The sequence below is a fragment of the Papaver somniferum genome, chromosome 8, assembly GCF_003573695.1.
Source record: "Papaver somniferum cultivar HN1 chromosome 8, ASM357369v1, whole genome shotgun sequence".
NCBI classification, from domain to species: Eukaryota; Viridiplantae; Streptophyta; class Magnoliopsida; order Ranunculales; family Papaveraceae; genus Papaver; species Papaver somniferum.
The window spans coordinates 152299728-152320768 of record NC_039365.1 but is presented as its reverse complement, the minus strand read 5'-3'; the positions used below and the strand labels follow the sequence as shown (position 1 = coordinate 152320768).

At 33.7% G+C, this 21041-nt stretch overlaps 1 long non-coding RNA gene across 3 annotated transcripts; it reads right to left on the bottom strand.

Annotated features, from left to right (window-relative positions):
• Positions 1 to 4434: 4434 nt before the first annotated feature.
• LOC113301284 lies at positions 4435 to 7018 on the bottom strand. Of its 3 annotated transcripts, XR_003336193.1 has the most exons (7): positions 6975 to 7018; positions 6676 to 6875; positions 6357 to 6543; positions 6002 to 6263; positions 5301 to 5368; positions 4913 to 4983; positions 4435 to 4603 (listed from the first exon to the last, which is right to left on the bottom strand). It is a non-coding gene; the product is annotated as an uncharacterized LOC113301284 (long non-coding RNA). The 3 variants fall into 3 exon arrangements; XR_003336191.1 differs by having other exon boundaries at positions 6357 to 6875; XR_003336192.1 differs by having other exon boundaries at positions 6007 to 6263; positions 6357 to 6875.
• Positions 7019 to 21041: the final 14023 nt, after the last annotated feature.

Genomic DNA, 21041 nt, shown 5'->3' with positions numbered 1-21041 from the left:
GTTTTGATATTTTCTAAATTTCTGGAGTTTATGCTTTCCTTTTTTTGCTTTTTAATGTATTTTATTTTTGCATTTTCTGGTCCATTCAATCATTATGTGCATGTACTTCATCAGCAAAAGCGTCATAGAGATCGCGATACATGATAATCTGCTCAAAAGATTCTCATTTGGCCATTTGATTTTTATAAGCTCCTCAGTTTCGATGATGTCCTTCGATATTTTTGGTATATCATTGAGGTTAAATAGATGTAGTAATTTTTTCGATAACTTAATAACTTTTTCTGGTTTTCTTTCTTTGCATAAAACTAAAAATACTTTAAATGAAAATTAATCACTAAATAAAGAATAATTAGAACTAAAATAACATAGAAAAATCAGAATCAAATACTCTCTTTGTCTTTTTTAATTTATTTGTCTTCTATTCTCTTTTGGTCTATCCTTTTTATCTATACGCTCTTTTTGTAGACATATTTTCTCATTAAACTAATCATTTTTAATATAAACTTAATCCTAAATTTTAAATTGTATCTCAATATATAAATAAACAAATCTATTTAAGATGTTTCTTATCAACTTTCATTCCCTTTTAAATAAATAAAAATATTAACTATCAGATTCTTTATAAAGCTTTTTATCTATCTCCATTCCCTTTCTAAATAAAAATGTTTGCGGCTATATTTTCTAAATAAAAGTATTTATGGGTATAAGACTCTTTTAAACATTCCCCAAAATAATAAAATTACCTGATACATTTCTTTTTATCAGTAATAATATAACATTTAATATGGTTGGTCACGAGATTCTCACTGGTCTCTTTAATAACTTGACTTAGTCAAATAAGACAGTTAATTAAAAACATAAGAAATAAAAAATAGAAATTACAAACATTCAAGGATCCACATAAGTTATTAATTAATTCAGAAAACATACTTACACAATGTTATAACCCACTTGTATTTTTGATGGAGCAAATCATGTTGAACCGGAAACACTTTCATTTGTTCATGTACTTTGACTTATGTAGAAACTATAATTACTTCCCTGGCGCAAGGCCGTCTTACTCGTCTAGGGTGTCCTATGCTAACTTGAAATTTGTTTATGGGTTACCAAATCATTGTAAGAGTTCAAATTTTAGATTATAGGAAAATAGATTTTATATGTTTAACGCGATAACTTGAATTAGGCTATGGCCGTAACAAAAATTTCAGCTCTTTTGGTTAGATTTTGGGTTCTAAGCCGAAATTTTGGCATAAACTACCGCCCAAACCGGTTGCTGTTTTTAAAAGCTAAGATTTTAAATAACTTTTGTAGCTGTTACAAATCATTTGCTAACAACTATAAGTGTTACAAATTATCTGTAATGCAAATAAGTGAGACAGAACACTTTACTCATTATATGTTACACATTAACCACTATTAGAAGAATCTTTTTTTATTTTGACCCCTTAAAATTTGGGGCCCTAGGCGATCACCTAGTCCGCCTTGCCCCTAAGACGGCCCTGCCCTGGCGATTTCCATTGAAACGGATTACAGAGTCTCTCCAAATCATCACCGTCTTTTCGAATAAAAATGTATCTGCGTTCACAAATCTCAGACATATAGTATACGCCAAGCAATAGTGGAGCGAGGAATTATTGTTCCTTAATGGGGGAGAGGGAGTTGATTAACCAAACCAAGGCCAGTTTTTTGAGCTTGTTTTATGACTGTATCTAGTTCATGTCTTCCATACAACGGTCTCATAGGTTGAAACTTATACATGCAATTTATAAAACAATATCTGATCTTTTTCAATTTTTAGTTTGGATTTTTGGTTCAGGTTCCATCATAAAGTTGGGTGCTCACATTTCCTTTAAAAACAACATTATCCGAGTATCTTAGTCACCCAAGTTATATACACCATAGAAAAACAACATTATTCACGCATCTTATATGTTAAATGCAGTTCATTATATGGTTAATCATTTGTAATCCAAACCGACGCATTTTTAGTATTTGATGTCACTGTCACAGTGGAATAGTCCAAGTACAATACATGCTTCTCTATAAGTCTTGCAGAGGACTACGCGGTCCTTCGAAAATGTTCAGCAGCATGCAGTATGATGAGCATTGTACAGTCTTTTTTTTCTTTTTGTTTTTTGATAAGCTAGATGCAGCTAGCACACTGAGGATTCAAGTTCCTGAACAACCGAGTCTACCAAATTCATTTCGTGTTTTTTTCTTTTCTTCTTATCATCCATTTTGTTGTTTTCTTCTACTCCATTGTGTCAGGTTATTGCCCCAAATGAACTTTGTTGGAAAGCCTGCATAAGTCAGTTCTCTAATAAGCTCCCAAATGAAAATTCCCTTCTGCATCAACTACATATTTCAAGGACAAATGACTATCCTGATAAGTGTTCGCCCCTTGACTATCCTTGCAATCTAAAAGCATGATACTCACGCGTGCCTGACGCTTCATCGTGGCGTCGTTGAGATATAAGTTTTGTGTATTTAATTTAGGAATTACAGACAAACTCAAACTTGTACCCAAATCAAATCTTTGGTATATCTTCACATGATTGCATCTCTACTCATGCTACTATTTACCCTTGCTTCTTCTGGATCCATCCTTGGCGATCTCGGAACTACTCCTATAACTGTATTCCTCCTTCGGACACTAAAAATGCATTTAAAACGGTAATTTAATATCTCATGCAAGTTGAAAAATAATACACACATATATGTACATACATCTCACCTAGACGTATTCCACGTGTTCTCTTATTTTTCCTCTCTAATATCACACCATACATCGCAAACGATTTAGTCTTGCTTGTAACGAAGTTACCGGATCCAACAGCCTAACTTGTTTAATTGATTTCCTGCATCAATTATTGCATTAACAAAAAATAAATTTTTGTTCCCATGAAACTCAAGAATACCAAAGCATGCATCGGAATCGTAAATATGTGTATGCCAAACGTACATTCGGTTGATGTCGCTAACTAAATGAAAATTTTAGTTTGTTTTCCGCCACAATTTTTGAAATTATTTATAAACTTTTTAGGGTTGTTCCAAGGTACTGTGAGTTGTAACTTCAGGTTGATATCTTGTTGAAGCTTGTGTATACCCCAACAGTAGTCTTGATTGGAAACTTTCCCACCATCTAATATATTTCAGGTAACATATCTCTTAATACAGTTGGAAATATGTGTTAGGAACCGTATCTAGTAATCAGTCCTAGCACCAACACTATCTTTGGATTCTCTTTAACATCCTAAAAAAATTTAATGAAAAGACGCGACTCTGGGTAGGATATCAACAGACAGATTATTGTAAGAACCCACAATATCAATAGGGAACCACCCACTAATTCGTAACTCTGAGTTATTCTTAACTTGTAACTCAATTTTATATTATCTGTTGGATGTGCTACCAGTATGCAAAAATGTTATTCGTAAAGTAGGTTCTTGTAGTTTGGAATCACTCTAGTTTGAACAATTATTGTCGCCGCTAACCGCACCGATGCATAAGGCCCTTTTGCATGTCAAAGAAACATCCCGTTAGAGAGACTTTTTATTATTGAAGTACATGGAATCAGTTTTTTACAAACCCAAAACTCCATTGGATGCTGAAGTGTAAAAAATCTAATCAGCTGCATATCCATCAACCCGTTTGTCACTTTCCTTGCACGACTTACGGTTAATACGGATGTCCCGTTGGGCAGGCGTAGGAGGACTATGATTTGTTGGAGTAAGCAGGAGAAGTAAGTTTTGTTTTCCAAGCTTCGAGGAAGAGAAGTATCAGGTATGTCCGGGGACATTATAGCTCTTTTTTAGGGATAAGACGCTTAGATGTTACCTTCTTCTCCCCAATTAAGTCCTCAAGAGTATCATACAATATAATATTAGAGTGATGATACATCCCGAAGGTGTGTACCATGAACTGCAGCGCAAACAAATACAAGGGCTGTAGGGCAGCCTTAGGGGGGTTTGCATGGGGTGGGGCCAAAGGTGGGGCCCTTTTTTTTGCTCTCTCACACGGTGCAGCCGCGAAATTTCCTCCACTGTACACCAATCATTTTCGATAATATTAAGTCTGCACCATTGTTATATATGCCATATCACCTATAATATTTTGTCTTCAAATCGATTGGGATTCGAGTGAAACCCTTACAACTATTGGTATTTGATACGAATGCAGATAAGCCAAGAACTTATAATGCAGTCGACAAACATGAAAGAGTTTATATCAGTGAACTGACTAAAGCCTAAGACAAACCAAAGAAACTCAACCTATAATGTAACCGTGATGAACTCCTATGCCATATCACTTATTAGACCCCTTTGTAGAACCCTTGGATCCCACCCCATACAAATTTAGGGTCTTCATAAACACAAAGAACCTAAATTAACCTTTACGCAAAAGAAACAATTTAGTCGAACCAAACCAACAACATGAAAACACGCATTTGTTATCTACTTGAAAGTCAAAATTTCTTTCATCCAATATAACACAAAAAAGTTTTTACAAATCTATCTATTTCCAACATTCTCCTTTTGTTTCTTGATCTTAAAAACCTTCTTGACAATCTCCTGCTCCTAAACCTAAGAAAACACAGATAATCCTACAAATAACAAAGAAATTTTTAGTTAACAACATTCATTCAAGTTACCGCAAATCTGCAATGGTCTATAATATGACAATCTTCTTGACATATATTGTTGATTTAAAAATATTCAAATTGATTATGTTTCTCATATGATCATAAAACCTAAAAAAATAGTGTGATAGTATATGTGACAACTTAATCTAAGCTAGCCTAAGCGATTATTCCATTTATGAAGTACAGTCAGCATTTCTTGCAAGAATGTATTTGCAATTTTAAGGTGCAACATCGATTGCATATAATTAAGTAGATTCAAAAGAGATATACCAAATCCTTGCGGAAATTTATCAGGATTCCCATAAGAACTTTCGATCTTCCCATGAAAAGCTTGAGCATACCTGCAAAACAAATGCATATTAGTAATCAACCAACAATAAGAAAAAGAAAAAACACGACCAATACCGTAGGTGAAAAGCTTTTGAGCGTACTTGCAAAACAAAAGCAAAAACTACGATCAATACCGAAGAACAAAAAGGCAATGTACAATAATTTGTCCAATTTTAAGGTGCAACGTAAAAATTGCAAACAGAAAAGAGCTCGCGTTATCACCCACGGTGCCAAATTTCAGAATCAACTTATATTGGGTATCACAATATTTAATCAACTTGCATATAAGAAGATTAAAAATTCCAAAGAGATATACCAAATGCTTTACCTCTTGCAGAAATTGATCAGGATTCCCATAAACACTTTCCAGTTTCCCATGAAACACTTTTGAACGTACTTGGAAAACAAAAAACAAAACGCAAATCACTGATCAACAAATAATAATAATAAAAAACTCGAACAATATTGTAGAAGAAAAAGCGACGTGCAAATAATGTCTTGTCCTATTCTTGAGTGCTTTATATAGAGCAAAGCCTGCAAAATTCATTAACTTAGTTTTGGAAATAATATAATATATTTCTTATAGTTTTTAGTATATTTTTGGATAGCAGAATATTTTTCGATAACTATGTTATTTGTTGCAATATTTTGTCTAATTAATCCCTTATTTAACGATCCAAAAAATATATTTTGTACAAAAAATGTTAAATATCTATTTTCACGTCCAGGAATATAATTAATATTTTTTATTTTATGTTTTGTGTTTGCTTTTGTACACAATTGATATATATTGAGCATTTTCTACACATTTAAGAATGAGAATCTTTTTTTTATGGAATGAAAAATGATATTGAAACTCATTCATCATTTTGTATCTCATTCATCCTTAAATTGCTTCGATCACATATCACAAAAGTGAAGCAGCATGGAAAAAATCATAGGCGCAAAATCATAAAAGGGAAAAAATCATAGGAACGGTAGCAATAAAGATATGAAACAAAGATAACTATAGAAAAATATGCTCATTACCTCACCTATACACTTGTACGAAAGTAAACGTCCAGATTTAATTTTATTGTTTCAATATTGACTATGAGGAACGATTACGATCAACTGCAAAACAAAACCAAATATAAATTAAAAGGAACAAAAATACTAAACAATAAAAGGAATAAAGGAATAAAAAAAAAACTACGATTGCGTAATAGAAGATGTTTAAGGAAAAACTGTAAACTATGAAAGATAAAAGTTCATCGCTTCATCCTTCGCTACGAGGATATATCACCATCATCTGCAAAAAAAAACAATTTCCAAAATAAAAAACCAAAAAACAATAAAATTATAGGAGAAGAAAAAAACAATAGGGTAAATGATAAGAGTTTACCTTTGTGCGGGTGCTTTATATAGAATTCGACTAAGCCCGGAAATTCCATAAATAGAAGATGATTTATTGGAAATAATATCAATTTATGGTAGCCATATTTATCTTCTGAAGAAGGCAAAAACTAAATCTTGGAAATAATATCGATTGACATTCGTAAATTTCTTACCATAATCTGGTTGAAAAGAAACTGCATCATGCATTAATGAGGAAACAAAAAAAAAATTATGAATTGGGAAAAGAAAAATAGAGTAAGTCATGCTACTATTGAAGGCAGTAAATGATGAACCCAAAATTTAGAAAAGGCAAGAATTTTGATTACCAGTGTAAGAATAAACAGAAAGTTGATCTGGTTTCAGGTACACATATTATTCGCCCCAAATTCTTTTTCCCATGAAAAATTAAAAATGCTCAAAACACAGATTCTAAGAAATAAAATATCAAACTCATCACCTCATCTTTACATGACATCATTGAATGCTGATTTATCGCCACTAAAGCAAAGAGATTCACAACCAACATCTGCAAATCAAAAACCAAACATCATCAAAAAGATCCGAAATTCATTATTATTATTAAAATAATAAAAAAATGAATAATAAAAAAGCAAGAAGAAAAAACCTTAGCGGAAAAAAACTCGCCACGTGATCCCAACCTTGCAGAGCACTTTATATAGATAGCATGAGCATGAAATTTTCAGGAAAACAAAACCTCAAAATAGGTAAAACAATATTTAATTTAAGGAATAAAATCGTGATAGGTATCAAAATCTCTTTAAATTTTGGACATATATATTATATCCATATCATCATAATCAGTGATTGGAAACATATTAGTATACAAAATCCGGGGCATATCAAGACATAACAAAATTAACAATGCACCTTATTTAATCTTTATTTTTTTAATTTATTTTACATCTATTTTGTTTTAATTATGGTATAAACAAAATTAAAAAAAAGTAACGTGTAAATGAAGTTAACTAATTCAACAATATTGCTCGTTTTTTTATGATTGTTTTGTATGAGCTTAGCCCGTCATTTTTTCGTTTGTTTGTTCGATTATTTATATGCTAATCAATATTTGTTCCTATTATTTTGTTTCAAATTCTAATGATTGCGCAATTTTTTTGTTGTCAAACAGGATTAACAATAAAGTTATTTGCAAGAGAGACACATTCTCTTGATCGAAAGGTTAGTATCCACAATCAATTTAATCATTATTTTAAGTTTCTCATTATCGGAAGTGTCATCGAGAATAATTGATTTTAATTGATAGAACGAAATTGTAATTAGGAAAAGAGAAAAGAGAAGAATTGTAACAGGACATTGGACATTGGATATATTTTTCATAATTTTTTTTAATTTATTAATGTTATAATCGATGATGCGATTGATTGCGTGATTGATGCATGATTAATTTAGTTTTTGAGTGAAATCGTGAATGCATGACTTAATTATTTTTGTTAATATTTTATTTTTTGAGATAAACTTTTATTGGCAACAAAGTATTTGTTTCCAAAAAAATCCATGGAATCTTTTTGCACTTTTCCTTATGGTACACGTCAAATAAACTTCCTTTTTAAAAATTCGGTGGGACCAGAATCAACCAGAAGCTCCGATTAACCACGTCGCTCGAAAAAACTCTGTTTTTATATAAAGAATTCCTAAAGGTGGTTTCAAATATTCCCCGATGACTTCTGTCTACTGCTCTATTTGCTAGTGCAACGCCCGCCTAGTTCGCCTCTCTATACATGTAGTGCGTTGTATGATGCTAAATGGATTGTGGTATTCTCTCATTTTGATCATATGCCACAAACACCATTGTGTCTTGATCCTTCTGTTGGTGAAATTGACTAGGTTTTGTGAGTTAGATTTTTGTCTATTTTATGTTGTTGTTCTAACCACCATAAGCATGCTTCATGTATCGCAACTAAAATAGTGATTATTCCCAGAGGTTGTGACATTGCTATGATCCTGGTAGTTGAGAAATTCCTGAAGAAATTTCTCACTAATAGTTTGATGTTACAACTAAAAGGAAAAAATATATACAACAAAAGTTATCAAAATTAGAAAAGACCAAAACGTCAAGTATCAATTATTTGAAATCAAGATCTGTTTCTCGCAACTGAACAAAGATTATTGAACTTGGTCATCCATTTAGATCAAAAGTACTTTGTGATGCGTATCAAAGCAATTAAGAGGAACTAGAAAAATGCAGTTTTTTTGTTTATCTGATTTGTTTTCATGTTTAGAGATACATTTTATGCTATTAGAGCGTTCTAGTAAACTTGAGATCAATCCATCAAGAAATTGATGAATAGGTTATTTTAACTGCGATTTAGGACTTGTTTTTGACCCGGAGACCATCGTAGGAAGAACTCGAGGATTGCACCAGAAAAATGCATGTTCATTTGCCTTTGCAAGCATGCTTCCCAAGCATGTTTCCTTAAGTGTATTTTCATAATTAGTTTTTCATCTTTGTAACTAAATATTGTTCTGCGAAGGGTGTAATGTATTAAAGGATGGTGCTGATGTATCTTGGTATGCATCATTGACTTCCGAGTACCGTCCAGGCGTAATGCATGCCTTGGACTTCGTATAGACCGTTGCACTGGTATTGCTCGATCCAAGGGTGTATCATTCAGGATCATGAGCATCTAGGGAATGTAACTACCCCATCAAGCATGGAAACAATCATATCTTGCATCACAATACCGATCCAGGTGATACGAGTTACCAAAATATCACAATCATATCCCCCATTAGATGATATGAGCGACAAAATGTTGGACCACTGGTGCTGAAACTATTGCGGCTGCCTACGTAACCTACAAAGAAGGGATTCGGGACAAGCAACTAGATTAAGCCAAATCTTATTGCAAAACCAAATTCCAAGCATAGCCTAGTCCGCTTATGCCAAATGATCTTTTGCAAATGATAAGAAAGAATGTGCATTATTGGCATTTTCTTCATTTTGGGAACGCGTCATTGACCGCCGGTTACGTAGAGAAACCAACGTCTCACCAAACCAATTTGGATTTATACCTGGAAGATCGACCACGGAGGCGATTTTCCTGGTTAGACAACTTATGGAAAGATACAGGGAGTAAAAGCGGGACCTGCACATGGTTTTTATTGATCTGGAGAAGGCCTACGATAAAATACTGCATGAAGTAATGTGGTGGGCTCTTGAACAGAAAAAGGTATCACCGAAGTACATAAAATTAATCAAGAATATGTACGAGGGCGCAGTTACCGGTGTCCGGACGAGCGGCGGAGTCTCAGCCGATTTCTCGATTAAGATAGGGCTTCACCAGGGATCAGTCTTGAGCCCATATATTTTCGATTTAGTGCCAGATCAAGTTACGATAGAAATTCAGGGTGAGATCCCCTGGTGCATGCTCTTTGCAGATGATGTGGCGCTTATCGGAAAATCAAATGAAGATGTAGAGGAAAAACTGGAACTATGGCGCTAGACTCTAGAATCGAAGGGCTTCAAACTTAGTAAAACAAGAACCGAGTACCTGAAGTGCGATCTCAGCGATTCCGGGAGATTTTAAGTGGACATTCTGCTGGATGGACAACCTGTACCAAGGAAAGAATCGTTTCGCTATCTGAGATCCATACTCCAAAGTAATGGGGGAATCGAGGAGGATATTCGCCGTCGAACTCAATCTGGCTGGGATAAATGGCGTCTGGCTTTTGGCGTCCTTTGTGACCGCAAAGTCCCGTTAAAGCTTAAAGGTAAGTTTTACAAATCAGCGATCAGGCCTGCCATGCTATATGGGGCGGAATGTTGGGCGCTGAACAGTTGGGACACTTTGAGACTGAAGAGCACCGAGATGCGGATGCTGAGGTGGGCATGCGGACATACGAGGAATGATCGTATCAGGAATGAGTACGTACGTAAGAAACTTATGGTAGTGCCAATCAAGGAGATGCTTGCACAGCATCGGCTGCGCTGGTTTGGGCATCTCCAGCGAAGACCGCCCGATGCCCCAGTGCGAGTCGGTCGCATCAGGCGCGCTGAAGGAAGGAGAATATTTTCTAATCAAGGTTTGAAAACTCAAAAAGTAGGTTTGAGAACTTAAATAAGTTTAGGTTCAAGAATCTTTCTTTCTCCACTAGGTTCGCCAACTCAAAATATAGGTTCACGAACTCAAACCAAGCCGAGTTCGGGAAAATTTCTTTCTCTTCAAGTTTTACGAACTTACAACATAGGTTCGCAATCTAATATGTATAAATTTCAAATTTCAAATTTGAAATAAATTCTTGAATAGATTTTTGAACCTATACTTTCGAAACTCGTGTGAGAATAATTACTTGATGTTAGTTTCAAAAAAAGCGACAACATGAATTTGACATCGAAACTTCACTAAACTTTAGCCGAACATCTAGTTTATGACAAGAACCATCTTTGTTAGAGTCTCCGGTTTTTTTATGAGAGATAGATAGAAGGAAAAGCAATCTGAAAGGAAAATCAATCTTTTTTACTAACCGTTGATGAAGTTCTTCATGATAATCTTCAATCTTTAATCTTCGCGAGTATCTTGGATGAACCTAAGAGATTACTACCTAATATATCTAGACCGAAGCTAACTTTAGTAGGTTATGAATTGAGAAATTATTTTGACATCAAAATTTGACAACATACTTTCCATATCAATGCGTGGAGGTTCAACCGAGCATTCTATCTAACAATATCTCCTTTTTATCAATTTTGGTGATAAAACTTTTGAAATAATATGGACTTTGACAAGTTTTACTTTTAGTACAAACGCCATGATGCTTTCTTGATTTCTTGAAAGTTCAATTTTATTCTTCTATGGTTCGTTGAGTACAAGCAATTGAAAGATTCGATATTGATAGATAACAACTTTATTATTCCTACCCTTCAGAATTTGCATATGGATGACTTTCATTTTCGCGTATTATTGTTATCCCAATGAGTAGTATCATTTGTCACTTCTAAGCATAATATAATTTTTCAAACATATAGAGATACTACTTCTTATTTTGATATGTACTCCCCCTTAGCCTTTACATGTCAATTTTTGCTAGATAGGACAATGAGCACACATATTAATTAACTCGCCCCTTAAGATAATGTTTCAAAAAGCCATATCTTATTAGTAGTAAATTATTATTTTTTCTCTCCCTCTTTGTCACAAAGTCGACAAAGGTGATGAGAATTGGGTTTCTCTTGAATTAAGTCATTAGGAGAACAATTGGCACTAAGAGTTCTATCGTATCGTCAATGTTGATTCCACTAAGTTTTACAACTTAGTTTCTTTCACCTTAAAGAGATTAAAGAGACTTTTCTCTCCTAAATTTCACAGACACACTCCCCTCCAAAGATATGTTAATTGAACGTCAGTTCAATTATAAGAACTCACCTCCATTTATATCATTCTCAAAATAGAACATCTAAGGCGATCTTTTTACTAGAAGAATAATTTTATCTAATTTTAACAAATCTCACAAGAAGATACAAGACATGGATCAATCGTCAAAAATATTCATCTTTAGTTAAATATTCATGGAAGAACATAAGACTTATAAGCATAACTATTGAAGATTATCATGAGATCGGCCACAATGAAAAAATGGCAGAATATAAATATCATGGAAAACAATACATAGAAGATCTATCCATGAAGATCAATTATTGCAATTATTTTCAGCGAACAATTTAACTAAATAAATTCCATAAACGATAATATAAAGAAGTAGCTGCTACTGAAAATTTATTACTATGTAAATATTAATATTAATTACAAAAAAACAGTTAAAACATAAATGAAGAAAGTAATTGATAATGCCTTCAATGATCTTCATTAAAGTACTTACTATACGCATTACTATTAATTTAATTGTCTAAATGTTTCCCATGTATTAAAAACACAATTTCTGATAAAATCTTATTACATACTCCCTCCGTCCCAAATTAGATGAGCTAGTTGTAGTTTGGACAATTCTTAAGACAAGGAGGAAAAGAGAGTATGTTTAAGTATTTTTACAATTGTATCCTTATGAATAATAACTAGTAAAACTTAGAAATGATTTATCTCTTAAACTATACCACGGTTTTTCGTAAACTTTATACCGTTGAAAAGCATTTTAAAACACCTACATAACGAATATAAACATGTCTATCAAATTATATATATCTTATACAGTAACAATAATCAATTAAAAATGTAGTTTTAGAAATATCCCCTTGATTAGTGAGATAGCTCATCTAATTTGGGACAAAATTTAAAACCAACTAGCTCATCTTATTTGGGACGGAGGGAGTATAATTTTTCTAGTACAATATGATTCTTTGTATTTTCGTTTAAATATTATTTTCATATTTAATATTATTATGGATTTTTTGGTATACATCTTAAAAAAATAACTTTCTTTAATTTCAAATAATCTATATAAAAACAAATATCAATTTAAAATATTGTTTATTTTCTCTAATCCTAAGAAACGAAGATAACAATTCTTTTTTATATTATATATGGATAAATATTCATAGGAGTGTAAAAGTAGAATGTTGTTTCGTAAAAAATATTACATATCCTTGCATTTGGTGATATGTATTACAATAACATATAAGAATATGGGTAAAATATGTTTCAAAAGTCGTTCCGTGTGCAAATACTAATTGTTAATTTCATATAGGTATGACCATCAAATTTCTTTTAGAAAAAATTATAGTATATGAGTACGCCTAAAAGACCCAAATTTAGAGGCACGCCTAGAGCCTCCAGAAAGTGAAAGACGGCCCTGAGTGAAATTCTGGGACATTCAAGTGAAAATATGGGACCTTCTTGAAGAATAGGGATGATGTGTTACCTCATACTTTCCACATGACCCGATTCCATATCACTATTCCTTCCTTTTCTTCTCTTTCTATGCTTTCTACAACAGTACAAATGACTCCCTCCACAATAGCAGAAATGATTGAAGATCCCACTGTACCAAGAATCCAGTAAAGGATTTTTTTTCCAACTTTAAACACGTTTTCTTTAGGAATGTGTGAAGGAAATAAAGGCCTGTTGTCTAAAGGAGGTGGAGGATAAGTAACATTGGTGGGAGATTGAGCATCTCCATACCAAAAACTAAAAGTAAAAGAGTTAAACAAAGAAGGATTTTAGCCATTGTATTTGAAGAAGAACAGAGATAAGGTTTCTGTGACAGAATTTGTGAAACATAATTCATTGATTGATGAAGTTATAACAATCTTGAATTACTTGAACTTGTATACTGAAGATTTGATTTTACATTTTCTCAATTTTACAGAAGATAGTTTTTATGAGAGAGAAACCAAAACTCAGGAGATAAACTAAAAGTAAAAGCACACCCTTCTCAAAGGAGTTCGAGAAGTATTATAAAGACGCAACCAAAGAGAGACTCACATGAGTCAGTCACACGAGCGCAACAGAAAGATAAAATACATTTCACTATTGATGAGTTGTTGTCACATTACAAGGTTGTACTTCTTTATATAGAGAAGTTGTGGTTTACAAAAAGTCTCACAAAAGGGAGAGATAACTTATCATAAGAACATATAACTTATCACAGTACAGTGAGATAAGCAGATCGGACTGTGACTTAACAAAAGTAAAAAGAGAGAAGGTAAAACTAAAAGCAGTAAAACTCACATTCATTCTAACACTCCCCCTCAAACCTGAGCAGGAGGGAAACAATGCATCAGGTTTTCCTTCAAAAGTGAGAAACGAGTAAACGTGAGGCCTTTAGTAAGAATATCAGCGAGCTGGGCAGCTGCGAGAATGAACTCAACATTAACATCTCCTGCTGCAAGAAGTTCACGCACTGAGTGGTAATCAACTTCAATATGCTTAGTGTATGCATGAAAGATTGTATTGTTGACTAAGTATCGAGCACCAAGATTGTCACGGTAGAGATAAAACGTCTTTGTAAGAGAAATTCCTAGTTCAATAAGCAGTTGGGAAAGCCACATTACTTCACCGGAAAGCAGACTGACAACCTTGTATTCAGCTTCAGTAGATGACTTAGCAACAGTGGGTTGCTTCTTGGAAGATCAACTGATAAGGGAGGAGCCTAAGAAGATGCAGTAGCCTGATGTTGATCTACATGTATCTGAAAACCCTGCCCAATCTGAATATGAGTATCCATGAATAGAAGAAACATCACCAGCCCACATAATAATCCCTTCTCCAATTGTGTCCTTTAGATATCGTAAAATACGTTTAACAAGAAGTATATAAGTGTAATCATTCGAAATTTGAATTTTATGAAATCAAAGTAATATGGGTTCTCCAAAATCGGTCTACGTTAATGCATTTGTGAACCGATTTCCTTACAAAATGATCTACACTAATGCACCAACTTTTTATATCAAATGCACATTTAGAGGACACAAGATGTAGCTACACCTCCTCACAGTCACTATAGCACTTTAAATATAATAAAACAAATACTCCCTCCGTTTCATTTTAGATGATGTTTTAGGGTTATTTTTTGTTCCAAAATACTTGAAAGTTTTCGTATTTTTCCACAAAACTACCAATAACGCCCTAACTTTTTTTCTTGGAACTATAAAAAAAAATTTAATGCACTAATAGCAATTAATGTTTGAAGATTTTTCTTAAGGGAATAGATGGAAAATCTTCATATCTCTCTCCATTTCTTAATCTGCGTGAAAACTCCAAAAACATCATTTAAAGTGGAACGGAGGGAGTACAATTAATTAACACTAATTAGATTAGGTGGATAGAGGGATTTTTGAAATTACTTCGAAATATCTCTATTTTGTTTTATTGTGTAACTCCAAATTCTTTTGAATCCCTCGAAGATGCGCCATGTAAAAAAAAAGATACATACAAAAATGACTTCGGTTTGTTTCCCTATACGAAGTAAAATGTGGTTACCCTTTTCGTGTATTTGCGAAAATAGCAGGTTAGCCTTACTGATGTGAGGCTGTTTTATTAGAGTAACATGGAGAAACTGAAATTTGTAAAAACAACCGCTAGCTATTTTAGTCGCATTTCAAAAAATAAACAAAAAACTAATCCTTCAAAATCAGCTAGGTTACGAACAAAACAACCTAGCCAATTCCGACATCGTGTTTCAGAAACCTCTTGAATCGACTAAATTCTTTGGTGAACTCAACCGATTACATAACATTTTAAAAAATAGAATAAACCCCAGAATCAGATAAGTCGACGCGAATAGCCTAGCCAACTTTGATAAATGTGTTTCACAGATGGAGTAAACATCATAACCGACTAGGTTGTTTCGAAAAATATATAGTCAATAATTTTGAAAAATGATAGAAACTTTTGGAATTTTTAGTCAACAATTATTATATGAGTGAAAATCATTTTCAAATTATTTAAACTCCAAGAGATTTGTTTTGGGTCAGGCCTTTTCACCTGTAAGATACCTAATGAATATGTGTTATGGAGAGTGACCATCGGCCATGGTAAGTCATCTATGGATGAAAAGCCATCTTGTAGAGTCACCATTGATTCTATATGAACCCATCTCTTACTTTTGTTTTGATACAACTTGAAAAAGTGTCTACAAGTTTCTTTTCTAGATTTTGAGTTCGTCTAAGAGCACGGTAATTCAACAATTCGTTAGCCTAGTAGTATTGTAGTGCTACTTAACATAAGGTGATACTGGACGTATCTTTGGTTGGTCAAGCATATTCCAAAATTTACCTATATCTTGGGTACCTCTTAATTTTACTATTTTAGTTATTAGGGTAATTAGTTTCTTTGTTATATTGGAAAAAGTGGAAAAATGCCCCAATATGGGGTGCAATGTTGGAAATCTGCCCCAACGTTAAAAATAGTTGAAAAATGCCCCATTCTGTTAACTTTGCCATCAAATCCAGTTAAGTCACATGTGTAAGGCCACGATCACCACCAGAACCACTACAAAAACCACCGTCGCCACCACCTGAACCTTAAACCCTGAACCTAAATTCTGAATTTTAAACCCCGAAACTTGAATTATGAAGGGGGATTTTTCGCGTGTGTGGGCACACACATGTGACTTAACTGGGTTTTTGACGGAATGAGGCATTTTTCCAAATTTTGAAATGTTGGGGCATATTTCCAACATTGCACCCCATATTGGGGAATTTTTCCAATTTTTCCTTATATTTATCTTATTTTTATGAGAATAACATATTCTCTAGGCTAATTTAGGAACGTTCTAAATTTCTTGATTTAATGTTTGGAGGCTATAAATAGTCATCCCATTTATCAATGTAATTTTCGTATATGTATATTTCACGAATTTGATTTTTGTATCGTTCTCAAAAAATAAAAGATATATTTTGTTAATAGGAAAGAAGATGCATTACAAGAACTTAAAATAGATTTACATAAGAAGTTACACAAGAGGAGTTTTATGAGATCTCCAAGCTCTTGAGTGGAGACTCGATCCGCTGACCTCCTACTCCTACTTGAGAGGCAGACTCCTGATTAATTGGGCTAACCCTGATGATTTAAAAAATAAAAGATACTACTGTTAGAGCATTGCTCGGTCGAACTCGCATGCGTTGCTACCTCAAGCATGTTTGTCAATGTTAGTGATCAAAACTATAAGTCTTGATTTCTAGTCTACTTTAGCTAAGGTCTCGGACTAGGATAGAAAGTGTAGTTGAGCTCAAGAACTCCATGGAAATCATCATACAAGACTAAGGACTACTCAAGGAACTGGTGGATCTTCATCGACTAAAAGGTATGTGGAGACTTGAACTTATCTATCACTCAAAAGTCTATTTATCTCCTATCTTGAGACAAAAGTCGTTTTGCTATATATAGACTTAGATTATACACATTTGGTATTTCGAGCCGAGTTTACCTTGCCTATCTATTTATCAAAATATGTGTTGGTAAAGCTTTCGCTTTATCTAAGTTCATCTTTACCAAGTGACGAAAGTCATGTTAAGTTTCAATCACTTTGAAAATTGCTCTGACGAAAAATGGTTTGTGAATAACGATTATATAACGTCCTTTGAGAATGTTTCAATGATTGAAATGAGAGTTTAAATTACATAACCATTGGTAGGATATAAGAATTGTTGTGGAAACACATATATGTATAAGTCCTTATTCCTTGAACCAAAGTTTGCGAACTTTGTTGATCAAGAGAACTGGAAGTGGCGTCAGCCTAGTCCGCGAACTAAGTCCGCAAACTGGCGGAAGTTCTCGACCCGAGAATTTCTGCTGGAGTTTGTGAACTCCTTCCAGAAAATTAAGTCCACGAACCCAGTCCGCGAACTTGAGTGGTTATATCTAAAAACGGTTGTTCTTGAACTCATGTTTAAATAAACTAAGGAATGAAATTGCAAACTGTGGCTTTATAGTTCATGAACCAATTCATGTGAATCAAATCTTTTTTGCTTCAATTGTGTCTTGTGTAGTTACATAAAGATCTAATCAATTTAACAACTCTCTAACTAGTTCATTTGAGTCATTTTAACTAGTTATGGTAAAGAAGAATATGGTTGATATGAAAGTTGTCATATGGCTAACCATTTGGTTAACTATTGTTGAACCAACTAATGTACAAGTTTGGGTGCGGTTACACAAGCCTAGAAACGTGTATTTCATTTGTGTATAACAAGCTATGTTTTCGATCTAATGGTTGATAAATATTAGCTTGAATTTAATCATGTTTTCATCTAAAGGTGAATATTGAATGCTTTGTTACCAAGATAACATTGATTGCAAACCCTGATTTGAAAGACTATATAAGGGAGAACGTAGCAACTGCGAAACCTAATCCCCACACATTCTGTGTGATACTAGTTATGCTAAGATAGAGTCGATTCTCCTTTAACCTTTGGTTTTCTTATTCTAAAACCAGGTTAACGACTTAAAGACTTCATTGGGATTGTGAAGCTAGACCGATACTACTTTTTTGTAGTTGTGTGATATGATCTTGTTGTTTCTATCGTACGAGTACAATTGTAATAATTGGCTTGAGATTTCCATCTCCGATAGGCAAGATAAAAAGTAATCACAAACATCTTCGTCTCATCATTTGTCATTCCACAATATCTTTTTTCGATGCGTCGATTAAGATTATTGTGAGGTGATTGATAATACTAGGCTGTTCTTCGGGAATATAAGTCTGGTTTATCAATTGGTTCCTATTCACCTTGATTTATCAAAAGACGGAACAAAACTCGTAGGTATATTCGTGGGAGACGGATTTATCTATTACCGTAGAATTTTTTGTGTGATATAGATTTGTTTATTAAAGTCTTTGACTTTGGGTTGTAGAAACTCTTAGTTGTGGGTGAGATCATCTAAGGGAATCAAGTACGTAGTATCCTGCTGGGATCAGAGACGTAGGAGCATAACTGTACCTTGGATCAGTGTGAGATTGGTTGGGGTTCAACTACAGTCCAGACTGAAGTTAGTTTGGAGTAGGCTAGTATTTGTAGCGGCTTAATACAGTGTGTGTTCAATCTGGACTAGGTCCCGGGGTTTTTCTGCATTTTCGGTTTCCTCGTTAACAAAATTCTGGTGTTTGTGTTATTTCTTTTCCGCATTATATTTGTTTATATAATTGAAATAATACAGGTTGTGCATTGTCCAATCAATTAGAATATCCGACCTTTTAGGTTGTTGATTTAAATTGATTGACACTTGGATATTGGTCTTTGGTACCATCCAAGTTTATCTCTCTTGTATTTAAATTGAGACTCGCAGTTTGCTTGAGTAAGATTTAAATCGAGAGATAGAGATATAAACTCTTTGATATACTTTTCTATTGATTGAGTCTAACTGTCTAGTTGATTCTCATAAAAGTATATTGGAGTTTGTCCATACAGATTGCTAAGTGAAATATTGGGAGGTGTTGTTAGACCCTCGCTTTTTCAACTACTTCCATTTCTGAAAAAGAGGTACTTTCACTTTTCCATTTTAGTCTAAAAATAGGTCAAATTGAAAAAAATGATAGTAACCCTTTTCTAGAAGAAATGCATATATTAATAACTCTTGGATTTATTAATTTTTCTGGCGCCATAAATGTATAATCAATTGTCATACATCAGTAAGAAATAATCTTTCCTGGTTTGAGGCCTAGGCCAATTATTTGGGGCATCTTAGTAAAAAAACAAAAAGGGTCATTAGGAAGCAATTTCTCAAAACCCCTTAACCAATTATTCTCGTACTACATATCTTACACCTGATTAATTATCGTTAATTAATTGTATTAGGTGTTAATTATGTTTTAGATGTGAGATCAACTAATGAAAATCGATCTTCAAAAACATCAAACAACTGAAAATTTTTGATTTTTTTTTCTGCGGAAATACTAGCCAGAATCGGTTTACGTTCATGGGGTACTAAACCGATTATGGGTTGGTTTTCTTCCGAAATTAACAGAGGACTTCCAGGATCGGTTGAAGTATGCATATAAATAAAATCCGATTCCTACAATCGGATTTTATGACGTCCCATATTAACCGATTGTTACCTTTTCACAAGAACATTTTTTTTCATTCATCTCATATCTACTCCTTTTCGTAGGAATCACGGATGCACTTATCACGTGCATCAAGCCTTTAAACTCCTAGGTGAGCCTAGTGGATGAGGTATAGTCTCGTGAAGGTTTACATAGAGATATAACCATAAAACCTACACAAAAACTTCTAAAACTATTAATCTTCGTTAGAGGAATCCTAATCTGATTCACCCACCATAAAGTTCGGGTGATACTCATGAATTTTGGATACCATGAAGTGATAACTTTTATCAAATATGAATGCTTCCCCTTTTTCCTCCAAGTAGCGTGTTTTCACGGCTTCGTGCTACAAAAACACAAATACAAACACAAACTTAGTTGGTTAGTTACAAATTTATAAAAGTAGATTATGTAGAATAAACCATAAAAATACTTACAAATTGTTGAAGGGACATGCTAAAGTGGCTAGCATTCGAAATCCGTTATTGGATAGCTATAAAGGCAAGTATTGCATCTAGTATGACTTGGTGCCTATCATGGATTTGTTGATGACTTCTTCTGTTCGGGTTCCCATGATCTTGCCTAAATTTGTTATATATCTTCTCCCAAAATATCTCGGAAAATGAGTGATCTAGAACTCTACCTTCGACGTACCATGCTTTGGTGATTGCTGGATCTTTCACGGAATCAAGCGATGCCATTTCTTGTATGTGGAGGTATGAAATGAGTACTTGTTGAGTACATGGAGTGAGAGAGATTATAAAGATCAATTTTGGGGGGAAATGGGTCCAAGGATGAGGTCTTATATATAGAGAAAGACCCCAAAGACTAGTTTTCCCGAAAAATGTAAACTAATTTATCACAATCGGCTTTCTCCATTGCCATAAAAAGCGACTATTCTTTTATGCCCAACAGAATTGGTCTTTACGGTTGGAAGCATAACCCAATTGTGCGCATGTAGAAAATTTCAATTTTCACCGACAGTAATCGGATTATATTATTGCACATGTAATCCGATTTTCACTGGAAAAAGATACAGAAAAACAACATTTCTAAGCATGAAGAATTAAATTATAGAGAAACCAACATAAACCGACTCAATGATGTAGCCTAAACAATCGGTTTATGTTGACATATCGAATAGCCAGATTGTTTGTCTGTGTTGGGAAAATATAATTATTGAGCATGCATAAACTTGTTTTACGATACACGTAGT